At 37.3% G+C, this 17,362-nt stretch overlaps 1 pseudogene; it reads right to left on the reverse strand.

The window, feature by feature from the left end:
* Window positions 1-3,824: 3,824 nt before the first annotated feature.
* Window positions 3,825-4,316, reverse strand: LOC140505473 (small ribosomal subunit protein eS10-like; annotated as a pseudogene).
* Between the last annotated feature and the right edge of the window lie 13,046 nt (window positions 4,317-17,362).

A 17,362-nucleotide genomic window follows, 5' to 3' on the forward strand; every position in this document is an offset into this window, starting at 1 on the left:
TTCTTTTTCTTTTTTTATATTGCTTCATAATTATAATTTACTTTTACGTAGTTATTTATTGTTTCTAGGATTTCTTTTTGGATCCACTCATTATTTCAGATTTTATTGTTAAGTTTTCATTTAGTCCTGTGTCTTTTCTTTGTGGTTCCTGAACTAGTTTCATTGCGTTGTGTTCTGAAAAGGATATATTAACTACTTCTGCCTTTTTTTTACATTTGTTTGCAATATCTCTGTGCCCTAATACAGTTAGACGATTCCCTGAGTCTTTTAACTTTTTTCTCCAGCAGTATGTTCAGATCTGTATTTTCTCTTTAATTTGTCTTTCTGTTGGACTTACCCAAAACTGAGAGGGGGATATTGAAGTCTCCTGTCACTATTATGCTACTCTTTATGTCTTCCTATAGCTCAGATAATGTTTCCTTTATAAATTTGGTTGCTAAGACATTTGGATTATATAAGTTTATTGCTTACATTGGTTTGTTTTCTATGATTCCTTTCAATATACCGTAGGTTCCTTGTTTGTCCCTTTTTATTTACTGAATACTTATTTTTGATTTTTTACAATGTTATTGCAATTGTTGCTCTTTTAAAAAATTCGCTTGATGCACAGTAAGTTTTCTTCCTCATCCTCTCAGTTTTAATTTGTATATATCTTTGATTTTTAAATGTGTTTCTTGTAAGCAACAAGTTGTAGAGATTTGTTTTCTTATCCAAACTGTCCCTCTTTTTCATTTTATTGGATTGTTTAATCAATTAATATTTAGTTTTTCGGGTTGATTTATATTTTCCTCCATTTGTTTCTAATACTTTTTTAAAAGTTATCTTTTAATAGGTGTTAAGTTATCTTTTAACAGATGAATCGTTTAAAAGGTGACCCTATTCCCACAGGCTTTCTTCTCCCATCCTAGATCTGTCCCTTTTGTTTCTTAGCCTTTTCTCTTAGATCCTCCCTTCCTTTACTCCCCTTCAATCGATCTTATTTGGTAGTTTTTGAAATTTCATTTTTGAGCCCCTTTTCAGAAAGTGTTTCTCTCATTCTTTTTATTAGCTATCCTCCCTTTCTATATACTCTGGATCAGGGGTGGGGAACCTATCTAGACCTCCATTCTCTGGTTCATGAACCAAAGATACCTATCATAGTGGGAACTCTTAATTAAATACCACCAGTACCTATTGACAACCTAAGCTCAAAGCCACTTGGATTCATGCTGTGTTGCTGCAGTTACAATAGATGATTTTTTTTTTGGCATAACTAGTAGGTTCCTGGCTCATGAAATATTCTTATCTATCATGTACATATTCCAACCTTGTGGGGTGAAATTGTCTACAAGTGCATCGCTAACTGTCAGCCTGTATGAGTGTGTACACATCCTTCCCATGCTGAGCTGGCTGTTGTCCTGACTGCTAGGTTGTTGATGCTCTGATTAGTGTCCTGGGGATTTTGAAGGAGCAGTTCATTACTGTGTCACTGAGTGTATTGCCTCCTGCTGAGTGTTTAGACTGTTAAATGTCATTTCTACTTCAAAATCTGCCACATCTTACCATTGGTTTAATTTTTGAAGTTTTGATGTTGTTTTGGGATTGGTAGCACTGAGCCAAGCAGAATAGGATCTCAATAATGACCCAGAGGACTGGGGAGTGTCAGAGTTTACAGTGACAAGGAGTTTTCTTCTAGTTCCTCTACCTTTTCAAATCCTTAATTTTCAGCATCTCTTAGAATTCTAGCTCTTCCTCCTTTTCTATAGAAATGCCAAGGTCTTGTAATAAATTGCCTACCCACAAGAAATGCATAAGCAGTCACAGGCTGAGTCCCTCCTGAGATGTGCTTTCTTTTGTTAGAGATCCTCTGGATTTTATTGATGAATCCTCTGGATTTTATGCCATTGGTGTTTTCCTGACCCCCAAGGTACCCTAGTGATCCTGATGATGTCCCCTGAGCTAAGTAAGAATAAAAATGATTTTTGCCTTTATTTAATTGAATCAAAATAGGTCTAAAGAAAACTTTACTTGAAAATTAAGGGAAAGATTATCATAAGACAAAGGGAAGAATTCATTATGGCCAACTTTCAGAATAGAATAGATATTCTTCCCTTTAATTCCATCTGTATGTGTCCAATCTCTCATCATGGAGTCCATCATAGGCTTAAGGGGGAGTAGGACCAGGGGCAACCACAGAGGTCTATTGGTTGGGAAAAGGAAAGAAATGATTGTGTGTGTGTGTGTGTGTGTGTGTATGTGTATGTGTGTGTATGTGAAACAAAAGTGTGATTGCAGTGAGATGGAACAGGAAGCACCACTTGCTTCTACTGAACAATCATTGAAATGCTATTACTTTATTGCAGTGGTTCCCTCTGCAGCAAGTATTCACCAGTTGAGTCCAGTTTGTGAGGGTTAGAGATTCTCTGCAATCTTGAGCACATTCCAGGCTGGCATATGTAAACTTCCACACTAGGAAATGAGAAGTATTTGTTTTTCATGAGTTTTCCCCATCCCTAGGTCACATAAGCTAGAGATGGGCAACCCACCCAAGGCTCTTGCCTCTTACTCTTCAACCCCATAGACTTATAGTAAGAGTGTTCCTAGGCATATCTCAACTTAGCATATACCAATTATGTGACTTTGAACAAATGCTTTCGTCTTCATGAGCCTCAGTTGTTTCCTTTATAAAATGAGTTGAATATTAATTGCATTGCCTACTCTCAGGAATGCTGCAAAAATCCCAACATGTTTGAAGAGATCTGTTCATATTGTTCTCACCCAAGGGTATCTGCTGCCCCCACCCTCATGGGAACTAATTCAGGGGTAATAACCCCAGCTCATGGGTTGAACTATCAAGAACTGGAGCCAAAGCAGTTTCTGTTCTGATTTCCTCACCATAAATGACTTTGGAGTAGCTATAGTAGGAGAAGCTTCTGCATCCATTTTTTCCTGTTGTAGTATAGGTACCCTCACCCTTCATTCAGACACCTTTTTTATATATTTGGCAAATAGCACATATGATTTCTCTTCTCATGTTCTTTCCAGGAAGAAGACTTGGATCCCCATCTTGAAGGTGACAGAACATATTATATTATCTCCTTCAGGTCACTCAATCCTGTCAAACCCCAGTTGTTGCTGGTCTCAGTCTCCAACAGGGATATGGACCTGGTCAGAGCTTGAAGAAGAGCATCCCCCAGGGAAAGGAAGAGGATTGAGGGGAAAAAAGGAGTATTTTCTATTTTGTCATCCCTCATTTGATATTCAGACTTGGTCTTGATATGGATACGAGAGAGACCCCACAGAAGTATCCCCAGCATTCTATCTCTGGACTCACTCCCCAAGAGGAAGAGAAGAGAGAGACCCAACAGAGACAGCTTGTTCATCTTATCCCTTGTGGGGTTCCTGGCAGTTGAGTCAGTAGTGATATAGTGCCAGTTAATGATATAGTGACCAGTGGGTGGGGCAGATACATCTAGCACTGACTGCTACTGACCTACCCAAAGGGCTCCTGTTTTGTAATACCCTGGAAAGTGACCAAAAGGCAATTAGAGGCATGGGAGAAAACAGAAGAGGGAAGGGAAACACAAATGCTCACTAATTGGCTCTTTGTGAACTCTTCTCAAGTATCCATCCTACCCATCTCCCTTTCTAAGGACTCCTTACCTTCAGAGATATATGTTATCCCAAATCTCTGTTTTCTAAGAAGCCTAATTTATAAATCTAATTTATGCATGGATGAACATGACCATCTATTCAGTTAAACAATCTGTCTGCAAATATATAGGGAGTATTTTATTTTATTTTTCCCCCAAATTTTTTCAATATGAAACATATTTCTAGAGTTTTTATTGAGGAGGTTGACTATGTCCATGACCAAAGCCACCTCTAAATTGGAATTCTGTTGCTGACCCAGCCCCAGATTTGGTCTACTTGTCAGTACCAGAGGAAGCAGCATTTCATTTGTATGTGACTCTGTCAGCTTTACCCCGAGTAAGCCAGGCAGGTCTCTCACCCTCCAGACCTTTGGACCTTGGCCTTCTAGTTTCATGATGACTTCTGTGGAGTGTAGTAAATATAATCTCAGGGGGCAGGTGAAGGTAATCCCAGAGGTACTGAATGCCCTCATTGGTGGGGTACCAATAGAGATGTCTCCATGTGAACTACTCCTTACCATAGGACCAAGAGTTTAGAGACTGCATGGCCTTCACGACATTGAGATTGGACACATTCTTGTCTGCCAGCTCAGGGAGCTTTGGCATGTGGACATTATTCTTGGTTACCATTACTCCCTCCTTAGAAAGGAGTTCATAGATGGCAATTTGGTTCTTCTTGGGCATCAACCCCTCGGTGGTAGTAATGGGTGCTGCTCTAGATGGAGGCTGGAATAAAAAGACTTTTAAGGAGTGTTTTAGAGACTATTGTGTACCTGGCACTGTGCTAAGCACTCTCTAGGATATAGATATATAAAACAAGGGCCCTCAAGTTAAGAGCTTCCACTCTAGCTAGAGAAGCAACACATAGAAAACAATAGGTGTTATAGGGATTTATAGAACCATTCAGTCACAAAATCTTAAAATGTTAGAGATGAAAGAGCTCTTTGAGCTCATTGTATCCAATCCTATGATTTTACAAAGAAGAAAACTGAAGCAAGAGGCTTAAAACTGACTTGATCAAAGTCATATGCCTAGTTAGTGAAAGAGCTTGGAATAAAATATGAATTTATTGATCTATTGCTATTTTTATCACTATGATCATCCCAAATTACCTTCTGTAGACTTGTGCCTTTCTTCTGCTGTACCTGTCCCCAAGGGAATGTAGTACAAGATTTGTGACTTCCACCTGTTGGAGATCTTCATTTCTTCCAGTCATTGACATTTCCCCATATGCCTGCCTGATCTCTAGCTTCCTGTGGAAAGAGGTTCACATTATCATTTGACCAAGTTCCTTCCATTTCTTTTTGTTGGTTGGTTGTTGTCCTTCATTCTCAAAAAGGAACAAAATGACATTACTATGTTAGAGTCAAGGTAAATTGTATCTGACTGTGGCTGATTAGACCAATATGAAGTTGGAAAGGTCTACCACAGGTTGGGTACAAATAGATCACACAAACATTTGGAAAGGAGATATTTTAAAATTTGTGTATCTCACTTTTTTTTGAGGCTACTGCAATTCTGCTTCATTCATAGAGCACAGTGCTTTTTTGATGCAGACATGCCATCCTGGGTGGTCTTTGGCCAGTGATTCCAATGTCATGCAATTGATTCCAAAGTTCTTCAGAGAGAACTTGGGATCATCCTTGTATCAAAGAGCTTCTTCCAATCTCCATTGAATGCTTGCCTTGTGTGAGCTCTATGTAAAATATTATTTTAGGCAAATGTATACTTGGTATTTGAACAACATGGCCAGCCCATCAGAGTTGTGCTCTCTGCAATAGAGTTTGAATCCTTGGCAGTTCAACTTAAAAAGGACCTCAGTGTCTGGTACCTTATCTTGTCAGGTGATCTTCATAATCTTTCTACGACAATTCAAATGGAAGAGATTCAGTTTCCTGGCATGACAATGGTATACTATTCAGGTTTCACGGGCATACAACAATGAGATCAGTACAACGGCTCTGTAGACCTTCCATTTAGTAGGCAGTCTAATACCTCTTCTCTCCCATACTTTCCTTCAGAGCCTCCCAAATGCTGAGCTAATTCTGGCAATGTGTGTGTCAACCAATCTTTGTGTACATCCTAGGAAAGTATATTGCCAACGTAAATAAACTAATCCACAGTATTCAAAACTTCTCCATTTGCTGTAACTGATGTTTCCACATATGGATGGTATGGTGCTGGCTGATGGAGCACTTTTTTTTTTTTTTTGGGTATTAATCATTAGGCCAAAATTAAAACAAGCAGCAGAAAATCAATCCATACTTTGTTGCATCTCAGCTTTGGGGGTCTCACTGAGTGCATAATCATCCACAAAGAAAAAATCAAGCACCAACTTTCCCTCCACCTTAGACTTGGCTTGTAGCCTTTTCAAGTTAAGTCATTTACAATCAGTATGGTAGCTTTTCATCCTCATTGAAGGGGTCTGCTTGCTGCTGTTGTTTGTCCTTTGTTCTAGAAGATGACTATGACAACAGGGAGGTAATTTTATGACATGCAAGTGAATTGGATTTAAGTGAGGAAAGGCTGTGCAAAGTCACCAGCTTCACTTTTTCCTCCAGAGCCATCTGGGTCCAGTGGTCAGATATAGATCAAGACAACTGGAGATGGACCAGGATGCAGTTGGGGACCTTGGCCTTTTCAAGCTAAGGACTTTAACAGGTCTCTGACTGGGTCCATGTAAAGCTTAAGGCTTAATAAGAAGTGAGGCAGAGAATTACCTTTAAAAAAAAAATTCTGTCTGGGAGGGGAAGACTCTCAGAGTTTCTGGCCAAAACAGAAAACAATTGCTATTTGAATTTATTCTGTGCCAATCAGGGACCAAACAATGATCAAGCAGGGATTCTTCTTTCCTTCCTTCCTTCCTTCCTTCCTTCCTTCCTTCCTTCCTTCCTTCCTTCCTTCCTTCCTTCCTTCCTTCCTTCCTTCCTTTCATTGTTTCTTTCTTTCCCTTTCCCCTGTCCACATAAGCTATCACACCCTTACCTGTGAGTGCTCTGCCCAAAGGGAATGGAGATTTTAATCTCTGAAACATTTTTTTTCTCTTAAAGACCAGTCTTAACTCCAACTCACTCTGGCTGTCATTGAAGGCATCTGACAATATTGCTGAAAACATCAAGCTAAAAATCACGGGAGCAAGCACACAGCTTTGCTTCACACCACTGGTGACTGGGAAAACACAAGAGCATTGTCCATTATATAGAACTTGTGCAAGCTGCCATCATGAAATTGGCATACAATACTGATAAACGTCTCTGGGCAATCAAATTTTGACATAATTTTCCACAAGCCTCCATCACACAGTATCAAAGGCATTGGTCAGATCAATAAATGTTGTGTACAGACCTCTCTTCTGCTCCTGACATTTCTCCTGAATTTGTCAGGCAGCAAACACCATATTGACCATTCCATGGCCCTTTTGAAGGCACACTGGCTCTCAGTAGATGACCATCTTCCAAGTGAAGGATCAGCCTATTATGGGGGACTCTGGCAAGAATCTTGCCAGCAATGACTAAGAGAAAGGACCCACCCCCCCAGCCATGATTGTCACAGGACAATCAATTTCCTTTATCTTTATTAGAGATGGACAATGAACTCCTGGGGAATAGCCTCCTTTTGTCATATAACCTGGAAATTTTATGTCAGCTTTTGCATGAGAAGTGGACCAATTGCCTTGTAAATCTTGACTGTAAGTTGAGATGCTTTGCCACATGAGAAGAGCCTAATGGTATTCAAAAACTCTTAAGTTGGAATTTCAGCTAGAGAGGAATTGACTTCAAACTGAGGCAAATGGTCAAGGACTTCAGCATTGATTGATGATGATCTGTTGAGAACACTATAGAAGTGTTCAAACCATCTCTCTAGGATCATGTTCTTATCACTAATCAATGTGGCTCTATCAGCAGTGAGTAGTTGTGATGCACCATAGGTTTTTGGTCCATAAATAGCTTTCAGGGAATCATAAAAGTGCTTTGGATTGTTACTATCATCATAAAACTAAATTTCATCTTTCTTCTTACTGAGCCAGGAATCCTACATTTCTCTAAGCTTTGCTTGTACTTTACTTTTGATGAAATTAAATGCTGTCTTCTTAGACATAGATAAAGTATCCTGCTTGCAGACCCTATGGAGTTCTCATTTTTCATTTAGCAGCTTCTGAATTTCCCCATCATTTTTATCAAGCCGGTGTTGATGTTTATGAGTGTTCTCGCCCAGATGAGTAAATGCAGTGTCTAAAAGCTGCCCATTCCTTTTCTGCTCCACTGTTGTCAACTGTGTGTTGGCTGAGCTTTCCCTCCAAGTTAACAAGGAACTGTTTCCACTCAAAGGAGCACTCTAGTTTGTTAACATTAATTTTTCTGGTAGTCATCTTGCCTTGGGGCCACCACTTTTGTTGAATACAAATATTTAGTTTAGAGGGTATAAGTCTATGATCAGTCCAGCACCCTGCACCACACATTGCCTTTGTCACTCTCACATCTTGTCTGTTTCTTCTCCTTACAATAACAATCTGTTAAGTGGCAATGTTTGCTGCAAGGGTGAATCCATGAAGTTTTATTGTGTTTTGGTAAGTGGAAGATAGTGTTGGTGGTAAGGTCATGCACAAGTCTTCAATAGCAAGTGACATTGCTGCTTCTGTTTCTGACTCCATTCCTCCCAAGGTCTCCCTGCTACCCAAAGCCACCCAGAATTATAAACTTGTCATCCATTGGTACAGTGATTATGAGAGTCTCTGGGTCTTTGTAAAATTTTTCTTTTACCTCATCAGGGTTTATCATAGTGGGAGCATAGGGGGTGATGATGGTAGTGTGGCACTTTCCTGCAAGTGAAATCATGTTGTTATGAGCCTGTCATTCACTCCTTTTGGAGGCATACAAGCTTGTTCACTAGATTAGATTTGATTATGAAACCTATACCAGCTTCACAGTACTTTTCACCACGGTGGCCCCTTCAAAAAATTGTGTATTCAGCTTCAACTTCAATAAACTGACCTTCATTTGCCAGTCTTGTTTCGCTCAAGGCTGCTGTTTGGATTCAGTAGCTGCTAAGTTCTCTCACAACATGAGCTTTTAATCTTTCAGGTCTACTGAATTTCATGTTGTCCTTAAGCATCCACACATTCCATGTACCAATGGTGAATGGAATCTTTTCTGCAAAAGTTTTTACACTTTCTTTTGTATTTTGACCACAGGGTGGGATTCTTATCTGTTGTGGTAAGTAGACCAGTGTTGGGTAAAGTAGACAATTTTGGGGGCACCTTTTCAAACTAGAAAGTGAGCGACATAGTCCTTAAAAAGACTGTTCAGACTCCCACATGGCTGTCAAATTCCTTTGCTGCTTCAGTTCAATGAGATGACCCTATAGCCTGGGATGCCTGTGTGCAGGGTTGTGACTACAGTTCCCACTATGGCTTCATCACTTGCCTGTCACCACAGGACTTTGAACTAGGTAAAAATGATAAAACAGTATGGGTGATGTCTTTTGATTCATGCAAAAATTGGATTTAAGTGAGGCAAAATCACATGAAGTTGTCAGCCTCACTCTCTCTTTCAGACTTATCAGAGTCCAGTGGCAAGATAAAGTCAAGGTAACTGATGATGGTTTGAGATGCAGGGGATCACTTTGGCATCTTCAATATCTAACCAGCTCTAAGCACTCCACAGAGTCCGATTTAGGTACCTTCACAGTCCATTGAGTCAAATTGTTCACAACTGCCTATTCCTCAGAGAAGTCTTCACATGCTCAGTGTAGATACCCCACTAATTCACCTATGAGTTTGAGGCTCATTGGTTACCCTCCATCTGGTTTAGCCTATCTACTGAGATGGTTTTACTGGGGTGTGGTCACTGTGCAGGCTAATCTTTCGTGGAGCCACAGGAGAAAACTGGGTGAATCAGGTGGACAGCAAAGGTGGAAAGAAGCCCTGAAAAGGGCTCAGCAGCCCTAACTTCAGAGGTATTAGTCTTCCATTAACACACTCTATACCCCCTTTCTTGTTGTACCTGATTGTAAAGGAAGAGGAAAGTTGTCCACGAGTAGTGTTTCCATTTCTTGCTGGGGAGGTTGGAATTCCACTCCTTGTTGTACTATCTCCTGCCAAATCTTTATTCTGTGGAGGGAATAGAAGAGGAGAAATGAGGGACTTTCTTCTCATTACATGCTTTCCATTTTACAATGCATGTGTCTACTTATTGCCTGCTTGCCTTTCCCTGAGAGAAAAAAATGGTGTCTTCCACTCATGGATTCACTTATTCACACTGATCATACTCTACACTTTCCACTGATTCTGAACTCTTGAATATTATCATCCTAATTCTTTATCAGGAGGGGATCAGTGGATTCTTTCAATTTCTATTTTACCCTGTGCTTCTAGAATATCAGGACAGTTTTCCTCAATAATTTCTTTAAAGATGATGTCTAGGCTCTTTGTTTGATCATGGCTTTCAGGTAGTCCAATAATTCTTAAGTTATCTCTCCTGGATCAGTCTTACAGATCAGTTGTTTTTCCAATGAGAGATTTCACATTTTCTTCTATTTTTTCATCCTTTCATTTTTGTTTGTTTCTTGATGTCTCATGGAGTCCTCAATAATTTCCACTTGCCCAATTCTAATTTTAAGGAATTATTTTCTTCAATGACCTTCTATACCTTTTTTTCAATTGATTAATTCTACATTTTGAGTTCTTTTTTTCAGCTAATCTGTGTACCTCTTTTCCATGTGGTCAATGCTGCTTTATAAGGAGTTCTCTTCAGCTAGTTTTTGTATGCCTTTTCCTATTTGGCCAATTCTGCTTTCTGAGGCATTCCTCTCCTCAGTGGTTTTTTGTGTCTCTTTTTTATCATTTGGCTTATTCTTTTAAAAAAAAAGCCAGTATTATTTTTGTGCTTCCTTTACCAAGCTTTTGGTTCTTTTCATCATTTTCTTATAGCTCTCTCATTTCTTTTCCCAGTTTTCCCTCCACCTCTCTTATCTGATTTTTAAAATCCTTTTTGAGCTTTTTCAGGAATTTTTTGGGGGCTTGAGACCAATTCACATTTTTCTTGGAGGCTTTGGATATAACAGTTTTGACTTTGTTGTCTTCTTCTGAGTTCGTGTTTTGATCTTCCCTGTCACTATCTTCCTTCCTTCCTTCCTTCCTTCCTTCCTTCCTTCCTTCCTTCCTTCCTTCCTTGCTTGCTTCCTTCCTTGCTTCCTTCCTTCCTTCCTTCCTTCCTTCTTCCTTCCTTCCTTCCTTCCTTCCTTCCTTCCTTCCTTCCTTCCTTCCTTCCTTCCTTCCTTCCTTCCTTCCTTCCTCCTTCCCTCCCTCCTTCTCTCTCTCCCATCATCTCTCCCTCCCTTACTCCTTTGCTTCCTTCCTTCCTTCCTCTCTTCCTTCCTTCCTTTCTTCCTTTCTTTCCTTCTTTCTTTCTTTCTTCCTTTCTTTCTTCCTTTCCTTCTTTCTTTCCTTCTTTCTTTCCTTCTTCCTTTCCTTCCTTCTTTCCTTCTTCCTTCCTTCCTTTCTTCCTTCCTTCCTTCCCTTTCTTTCTTTCTTCCTTCCTTCCTTCCCTTTCTTTCTTCCTTCCTTCCTTTTCTTTCTTTCTTTCTTCCTTTCTTTCTTCCTTCCTTCCTTCCTTCCTTCCTTCCTTCCTTCCTTCCTTCCTTCCTTCCTTCCTTCCTTCCTTCCTTCCTTCTTTCCTTCCTTCCTTCCTTTCTTTCTTCCTTTCCTTCTTTCTTCCTTCCTGTGGTTTCCCATTTTCCCAGCCTATTTCTTAACTTCTAACTTTATGTTAAAGTTGGGCTCTGCTCTTGGGTTGGAGAGAACACTATCTTAAGCTTCAGGTTTTTTATGCAGCTATTTTTACAACTAGTTCTGGAGGTCTGTAACTTTTCAGTTCTTCTAAAGTGATATGATCTGATGAAAGGTGTGTTTACTGTTCTCATGGCCTGAGCTCTGCTATGTGAACAGACACAAGCACTCCTTTCACTCTGAAACTGTGAACAGGGTCTATACTGCCTTGTAACCACAAGCTTTCATGTACTAATGCTCCCCTTTGTCCTGGGGCTATGACTCAGGACTTGAGACTCTTATCCTCTTATGGACAATGCAACCAAGTCCTGCACCCAGTGACAATGAATGGACTCTGTAATTTCTTTCTGATCAGTTGTCTGAGCCCCTTACTGTCTGGACTGAAATCTCTAGAAGCCATGCTACTGCCACTGATTTAGTTGTCCCCAAGGTCTGCTGCTAATTTGCTGGGGCTCAGTTGATGTTGCTGGACTGGGCTCCACTCCCACCCAGGTGTGACAAACCTTTCCAGCTGCCTTTCTAAGTTGTTTTGGACTGGAAAATTGTTTCATCTTGCTCTTCTGTGGATTCTACCACTCTAGATTTCTTTTTTGAGGCATTGTTTAAAGTTCTTTGGAGGGGGATTTGGAAGAGCTCAGGCAAAACCCTGCCTTTTCTTTGCCATCTTGACTCCACCCCTGATAACAAATCCTTGTCTGAAAAATTTGATATAAAATATTTTTCCTATTTGACCAATCTCCTTCTTATCTGTGGGACCTTCATTTTATTTGCACAGATGCTTCTCTGTCATGTAATTGAATTTACCTTTTTATCTTTTGTAATTGCTACCATCCCTTGTTTGGTTAAGACTATATCTATTACCCATAGTAGTGAAAAGCATATAATCTGTTTCTATTCTATTTTTTTTTAATGATATGACTATTAACAATAAGGTCACTTAACTGGATTAATAATTCACTAATGTGTCTATCTTCCCATAGCTCTATTAACATTGATTATTCCAGTTTTTTGTTATCTTTGTTAATTTTCAGGGCATAAGGTTAAAAACTTAGGTTTTTTTGATTTATATTTCTCTTATTTATGATTATTAATGACATGTAATGTTCTTTTAAATGGTTATTAATAAGTTTACAATTCTACTTTTGAGATTGGTTTGCTTATATTCTTTGATAACTTGCCCATTGGAGAATGGCTTTGTGTGTGTGTATGTGTGTGCACATGCACATGCATGCCCATGCATGTGTGTGTATATGTATACAATATATTATTTATTTATATATTAATTACCAAGTGTTTATTCAGATAAATTTACTTATTTTTTTCCTCATTTAATAATTTTCATTTTTATCTTATGGGCCTTCATTTTATTTGTGCAGAATGCTTTTGGTTTCATGTAATCACACTTATTTATGTTATCTGTTGTAATTGCTTTTATGCTTTGTTTGGTTAAGAATACGTCTAGTGAGAGGTTGCAGGATCTGTCTTCTTCTAATTTTTTATATCATGATCTTAAAATTAAGGATATATATCCATTTAGAATTTGTTGTGGAATGTTGTGTAAGGTGTTAATCTAGGCTTATTTTCATCAAGACATTTTTCTAGTTTTTCCAGACATTTTCATAAAACAGGGTGGTCTTTCCCAAGTAATTTGTATTTCCTAGTTGACCAGCCATTGGGTTACTAAGTGCCATCATTTCTGCCTTATCTAGTCTTCTGGATTGATCACATTTTTATTTCTCAACAATACCAGATGGTTTTGATGACTGATGCTTTATAAAATTTTTTGAGTTCTGGAAGGTCAATTCCCCCTCCCTCTAGTTGCCCTTTTTCTTATTTCTTTTGATATTCTATTTTTTATTATTTTCCCAAATGGATTTTATTATTATTTTATTGAGTTCCATAAAATATCCCTTTAATAATTTTATTTGTATAGCATTAAAAGTATAAATTAACTTTGGTAGTATTGTCATTTTAATTATATTATTATATACCAGTTATATGTCCTGATTATCTCTTCTGCTATTTAAGTGATTCTTTATTTATTTAAATAATATTTTATGATTGAATCTATACAAGTATTTTGTGTGTCTTGGTAGTCTGATTTCCAGAAATTTTATATATTTTGTAGCTGTTTGCAATCATTTTCTCTTTTTATTTTTGTTTCTTAAATTTTTTATGTAGTTTTATGTAGTTTTTGTGAGTTTATTTTGTAACCCCCAGCCTTGCTAAAGCTATCATCTCCATTAATATCTTTATTGATTTCCTAGGATTTTCTAAGTAAATTACTATATAATCATAAAATAAGAATAGTTTTTGTCTTCTCTTCACCTAACTTTGTGCCTTTTATTTCTTTCCTCTTGTTTTATTCCTATTGCGAGCATTTCCAGAATTAGACAATATAAGAGAGTGGAGGTTCTTGCTTTACTTCTTTATTTCCTGTGAAATCTTCTAACATGTCCTCATTGTACATGATATTGACTTTTGGTTTTTAGATAGAAAAAGGTTTCTTTATGCCATGTTGTTTGACATAATCATGTAGTATTGGTTATTTTTGGCTTTTATAAAATTAAATTTTATTTTTTCCAACCAATAAAAATATGTGTCTTCTTTCCATTTCTTCTCCCCCTCAACTGAGAATTAAAGAAAAATAAAATTCCTTTTACAGACGTATATAATCAACAAATTCCTTCGTTTGTAATGTTAAAAAAAATTATATACGTATACATTATATTTTATGTATGTGCATATATAGATGTACCTTATACAACATTTTGAGGGTTTTTTCTCTTCATTGGGAGGTGGGTAATACATTTTATCGTTAGTCCTCTGGAATCATGATTGGCCACTATGCTGAACAAAGTTCTTGTCTTTCAATGTATAAATTATTTCCTTGGTTCTTTTCACTTCAGTCTGCATTAGATCACACAAGTCTTCCTGGATTTCTCTGAAACTATCTCCTTGGCATCTGTTATAGTACAATAGTATTCAATTGAATTTTTATTATTATATTTTATTATTTATATTTATTATATTACCATATCTTTTCAGGTATTCCCCAATTAATGAGTACTCCTTCAGATTTCAATATTTGGAACTGGAATTCCAATTCATATTTTCAATTTCTTTAAATCATCTTCAGTTGGAATCTGTTTTACTTAGTATTAATCTTTTCTTATTCTACCCTCCCTCTAAATGCCCTTTTCCCATTCTCCCTTTCCTTCTTCTTTCCATTTTGAGAAAAATGTCTTTCTATAACCAACTCTCTCTCTAACATATATATGCATATATATGTATGTATATGTATATGTATATGTATATGTATATGTATATGTATATGTATATGTATATGTATATGTATATGTATATGTATATGTATATGTATATATTCTTCCCTCCTCTGAGCACTTCTGGTGAAAGTGAAGTTCAAATATTAGCCATTCCCACCCTACCTCCTTTTTTGTATAGACTTCAACTTGCAGATCCCAATTATGTAAGACAGCTTTCTCCAACTTTCCTGTCCCTCCTCCCCTCAGTACATTTCTCTTCTCTCTTTCTCCTTTTTAGATAATCAACACATAACCAAAACTATTGGCTAGTCTAAGTCTTCTGTCTAATTAGTCTCTCTTTATGATCCCAATGAATACTTTTTGCCATTTAAATTTGTCTATTTAAAATGTTCTTTTCTTTTAAAATAGTGAATTCCAAATTCTTTCCTTTCCTTCCACCCCATCCCAAGTCTAGTGGGGAGGCAAGCAATATGATATAAATTATACATGTGAAATCATGCAAAACATATTTCAATATTAGCCATGTTTCAAAATAAGTAAGAAAAATAAAGTTAAAAATATTATACTTCAATTTGCACTATGAGTTAGTTCATCAGTTCTCTCTCTGGAGGTGGATAACATTTTTTCATCATGAATCCTTTGAAATTTTCTTGGATCATTGTATTGATCAGAGTAGCCAAGTTTTTCCCAGTTGATCATAATTATAACATTCTGTTACTATGCACAATGCTACTGTGCAGTTCTCACTTTGCATCAGTTCATATAGTTCTTGCTATGTTTTTCTGAAACCACCTCCCTCATCATTTCTTACAGCACAATAATATTCCATCACAATCACATACCATAACTTCTTCAGTCATTCCCCAAATGATAAGAATTCCTTCAATTTCCAATTCTTTGCCAACACAGAAAGGGATGCTATAACATTTTTTGCACATACAGGTTCTTTTCCTTTTTCTTTGATCTCTTTGGGTATAGACCTGGTAGTGGTATTGCTGGGTATGCACTTTTAGAGCTCTTTGAGCATAGTTCCAAATTGTTCTCCAGAATGGTTGGACCAGTTCACTACTTCACCAGCAGTTCATTAGTGTGTCTGTTTTTCCCTCATTACCTCCAATATCTGTCATTTCTCATAGAAGGGAGGCAATACCTCAGAATTGTTTTTGTTTGTCTCTCCCTAATCAAAAGTGATTTTGAACATTTTTAAATATTACTATAGATAGCTTTGATTTCTTCTTCTGAAAATTGTATTTTTATATCCTTTGAGCTTTATCAATGGAAGAATGGTCCTTATTTATATAAATTTGACTCAGTTCTATACTCAGTATAGAATTTATTATATTTATCAGAGAAACTTACTATAAAAAATTTTGACATTACTTTATTGTTTATGGTAACTTTTAGCATAGTGCAGTTTCCCTGAGTATCTCTTTTAATTAGATCCATTTTTGGTTTTGCTTTGTCTGAGATCAAGATTGCTACCTTGTCTTTTTTTTTACTTCATTTGAAGCATATTAGATTCTGATCTAGTCCTTTAACTCCATATGTTTTTTCTGTTTTAAGTGTGTCCCCTATAAACAACATATTGTTGGATTGTGGTTTTTAATCCATTTTGCTGTCTGTTTCCATTTTCTGGATGATCTCATCCCATTCACATTCACAGTTATGATTATTAACTGTATATTTCCCTTTATCCCATTGTCATCGTCGTCTTCATCATCATCTTCTCCTTCTTCTTCTTCTTCCTCTTCTTCTTCTCCTCCTCCCCCCTCCTCTCTCCACCTCCCCCTTCTCTCTATCTCTCTCCTTCCTCAACAGTCTGTTTTACTTCTAACCACTTCTTCCCTTAATCTGGCCTCCTTTTTATCACACCCCCATTTCTCTTATCCCCTTGCCCTCCTATTTTCCTATTGGGTAAGTTATTGTGCACATTTGAGTGCATGCGTACTCATGTGAGTGTACAGGTATACTCACATAGATTCTTTCTTTGAACCAGTTTCAATGAGAGTGAGATTCAAGTATTGCTTGTCATTTTTCTCCCATTTTCCCCTCCATTGTAAAAACTCTTTCTTGAGTGCCTCTTTTACTTGAGAAACTATTCCTAGTTCTCTCTCTGCTTTACTCCTTCTCCCTCAGCCCTTACTTTTTTAGGGGGGGAACATTCCAACATAATCAGCTCATACCCACCCCTTCTATCTAGGTAAACTCCTTTTAGCTGCCCTACTAATGATAAAGATATTTCAAATTTTCTTCTATTTTCTACATTCTTTTGACTTTATGGTTCTTTATGTCTCATGAAGTCATTATTAGTTTCCACTTGCTCAATTCTAATTTTTAAGGAATTATTTTCTTCAGTGAGATTTTGTACCCCCTCCTATTTCTTGATGTTTCAATTCTAATTTTTAAGGAATTATTTTCTTTGGTTAAATTTTGTACCTTCTTTTCCATTTGGCTAATTCTGATTTTTAAAGAGTTCTCTTCAGTAGCTTTTTGTGCTGCTTTTACTAAGCTGTTAATTCTCTTTTCATAGCATTTTTTTCTAATTTCTTTTCTTTTCCCATTTTTTTCTTTACTACTCTGAGCACTTTCTTTAACTATTCCAGCAATTTTTGTTGGGTTTGAGTTCAATTAGCACCTTTCTCTGAGGTTTTTTTTTT

This window comes from Notamacropus eugenii, chromosome 5 (genome assembly GCF_028372415.1).
Source record: "Notamacropus eugenii isolate mMacEug1 chromosome 5, mMacEug1.pri_v2, whole genome shotgun sequence".
NCBI lineage: Eukaryota > Metazoa > Chordata > Mammalia > Diprotodontia > Macropodidae > Notamacropus > Notamacropus eugenii.